Source organism: Taudactylus pleione, unplaced genomic scaffold (genome assembly GCF_031769625.1).
Source record: "Taudactylus pleione unplaced genomic scaffold, aTauple2 ptg000550l, whole genome shotgun sequence".
NCBI classification, from domain to species: domain Eukaryota; kingdom Metazoa; phylum Chordata; class Amphibia; order Anura; family Myobatrachidae; genus Taudactylus; species Taudactylus pleione.
This window is the reverse complement of record NW_028284952.1, coordinates 2,817,501-2,820,000: the sequence shown is the minus strand read 5'-3', so window position 1 is coordinate 2,820,000 and position 2,500 is coordinate 2,817,501. Positions and strand designations below refer to the sequence as shown.

Below are 2,500 nucleotides of genomic sequence, written 5' to 3'. Positions count from 1 at the left end.
TTCATTGATAAGTTGAAAAAATTAAATGTAAAATGTAATAGAATAGACTGTTATGGCAGTATAAAATTACCTACAGCACCTGGGATTCCTAGGTGGTCTCCCATCCAAGTACTAACCAGGCCCAACACTGCAAAGCTTCCAAAACCAGACTAGATTGGGCATGTCCAGTGTGGTTTGGCTGTAGGTGCTCAAAAACATTAACTTTAGACCTCTTTTACTTCTTAACTCAAGTAAATTCAATGATTAGTTGAAAAATGAAATGTAAAATGTAATAGAAAAGAATGTTATGGTAGTATAAAATTACCTACAGCACCTGACATTCCCAGGTGGTCTCCCATCCAAGTACTAACCAAGCCCAACACTGCATAGCTTTCAAGATCAGACGAGATTGGGCATGTCCAGTGTGGTTTGACTGTAGGTGCTCAAAAACATTAACTTTAGACCTCTTTTACTTCTTAACTCAAGTTAATTCATTGATAAGTTGAAAAAATTTAATGTAAAATGTAATAGAAAAGAATGTTATGACTATATAAAATTACCTACAGCACCTGGTATGCCCAGGTGGTCTCCCATCCAAGTACTAACCAGGCCCAACACTGCATAGCTTCCAAGATCAGACGAGATTGGGCATGTCCAGTGTGGTTTGGCTGTAGGTGCCCAAAGCCTTAACTTTAGACCTCTATTACTTCTTAACTCAAGTAAATTCATTGATAAGTTGAAAAAATTAAATGTAAAATGTAATAGAAAAGAATGTTATGGCAGTATAAAATTACCTACAGCACCTGGTATTCCAAGGGGGTCTCCCATCCAAGTACTAACCAGGCCCAACACTGCATAGCTTCCAAGATCAGACGAGATTGGGCATGTCCAGTGTGGTTTGACTGTAGGTGCTCAAAAACATTAACTTTAGACCTCTTTTACTTCTTAACTCAAGTAAATTCATTGATAAGTTGAAAAAATGTAATGTAAAATGTAATAGAAAAGAATGTTATGGCTATATAAAATTACCTACAGCACCTGGTATTCCCAGGTGGTCTCCTGTCCAAGTACTAACCAGGCCCAACACTGCATAGCTTCCAAGATCAGACGAGATTGGGCATGTCCAGTGTGCTTTGGCTGTAGGTGCTCAAAAACATTAACTTTAGACCTCTTTTACTTCTTAACTCAAGTAAATTCAATGATAAGTTGAAAAATGAAATGTAAAATGTAATGGAAACGAATGTTATGGCAGTATAAAATTACCTACAGCACCTGGTATTCCCAGGGGGTCTCCCATCCAAGTACTAACCAGGCCCAACACTACATAGCTTCCAAGATCAGATGAGATTGGGCATGTCCAGTGTGGTTTGGCTGTAGATGCTCAAAAGCATTAACTTTAGACCTCTATTACTTCTTAACTCAAGTAAATTCATTGATAAGTTGAAAAAATTAAATGTAAAATGTAATAGAATAGACTGTTATGGCAGTATAAAATTACCTACAGCACCTGGGATTCCTAGGTGGTCTCCCATCCAAGTACTAACCAGGCCCAACACTGCAAAGCTTCCAAAACCAGACTAGATTGGGCATGTCCAGTGTGGTTTGGCTGTAGGTGCTCAAAAACATTAACTTTAGACCTCTTTTACTTCTTAACTCAAGTAAATTCAATGATTAGTTGAAAAATGAAATGTAAAATGTAATAGAAAAGAATGTTATGGTAGTATAAAATTACCTACAGCACCTGACATTCCCAGGTGGTCTCCCATCCAAGTACTAACCAAGCCCAACACTGCATAGCTTTAAAGATCAGACGAGATTGGGCATGTCCAGTGTGGTTTGACTGTAGGTGCTCAAAAACATTAACTTTAGACCTCTTTTACTTCTTAACTCAAGTTAATTCATTGATAAGTTGAAAAAATTTAATGTAAAATGTAATAGAAAAGAATGTTATGACTATATAAAATTACCTACAGCACCTGGTATGCCCAGGTGGTCTCCCATCCAAGTACTAACCAGGCCCAACACTGCATAGCTTCCAAGATCAGACGAGATTGGGCATGTCCAGTGTGGTTTGGCTGTAGGTGCCCAAAGCCTTAACTTTAGACCTCTATTACTTCTTAACTCAAGTAAATTCATTGATATGTTGAAAAAATTAAATGTAAAATGTAATAGAAAAGAATGTTATGGCAGTATAAAATTACCTACAGCACCTGGTATTCCAAGGGGGTCTCCCATCCAAGTACTAACCAGGCCCAACACTGCATAGCTTCCAAGATCAGACGAGATTGGGCATGTCCAGTGTGGTTTGACTGTAGGTGCTCAAAAACATTAACTTTAGACCTCTTTTACTTCTTAACTCAAGTAAATTCATTGATAAGTTGAAAAAATGTAATGTAAAATGTAATAGAAAAGAATGTTATGGCTATATAAAATTACCTACAGCACCTGGTATTCCCAGGTCGTCTCCTGTCCAAGTACTAACCAGGCCCAACACTGCATAGCTTCCAAGATCAGACGAGAT

The 2,500-nt window shown here is 37.8% G+C and overlaps 11 pseudogenes; all 11 read right to left on the bottom strand.

The window, feature by feature from the left end:
- Positions 1 to 67: 67 nt before the first annotated feature.
- Positions 68 to 186, bottom strand: LOC148493916 (5S ribosomal RNA; annotated as a pseudogene).
- Positions 187 to 301: 115 nt separating this feature from the next.
- Positions 302 to 420, bottom strand: LOC148493915 (5S ribosomal RNA; annotated as a pseudogene).
- A 116-nt stretch (positions 421 to 536) lies between these two features.
- Positions 537 to 655, bottom strand: LOC148493914 (5S ribosomal RNA; annotated as a pseudogene).
- Positions 656 to 770: 115 nt separating this feature from the next.
- LOC148493913 (5S ribosomal RNA) lies at positions 771 to 889 on the bottom strand (annotated as a pseudogene).
- Positions 890 to 1,005: 116 nt separating this feature from the next.
- LOC148493912 (5S ribosomal RNA) lies at positions 1,006 to 1,124 on the bottom strand (annotated as a pseudogene).
- Positions 1,125 to 1,239: 115 nt separating this feature from the next.
- Positions 1,240 to 1,358, bottom strand: LOC148493911 (5S ribosomal RNA; annotated as a pseudogene).
- A 116-nt stretch (positions 1,359 to 1,474) lies between these two features.
- LOC148493910 (5S ribosomal RNA) lies at positions 1,475 to 1,593 on the bottom strand (annotated as a pseudogene).
- A 115-nt stretch (positions 1,594 to 1,708) lies between these two features.
- Positions 1,709 to 1,827, bottom strand: LOC148493909 (5S ribosomal RNA; annotated as a pseudogene).
- A 116-nt stretch (positions 1,828 to 1,943) lies between these two features.
- Positions 1,944 to 2,062, bottom strand: LOC148493908 (5S ribosomal RNA; annotated as a pseudogene).
- Positions 2,063 to 2,177: 115 nt separating this feature from the next.
- On the bottom strand, positions 2,178 to 2,296 carry LOC148493907 (5S ribosomal RNA; annotated as a pseudogene).
- Positions 2,297 to 2,412: 116 nt separating this feature from the next.
- Positions 2,413 to 2,500, bottom strand: part of LOC148493906 (5S ribosomal RNA) — a 119-nt pseudogene continuing 31 nt past the window's right edge.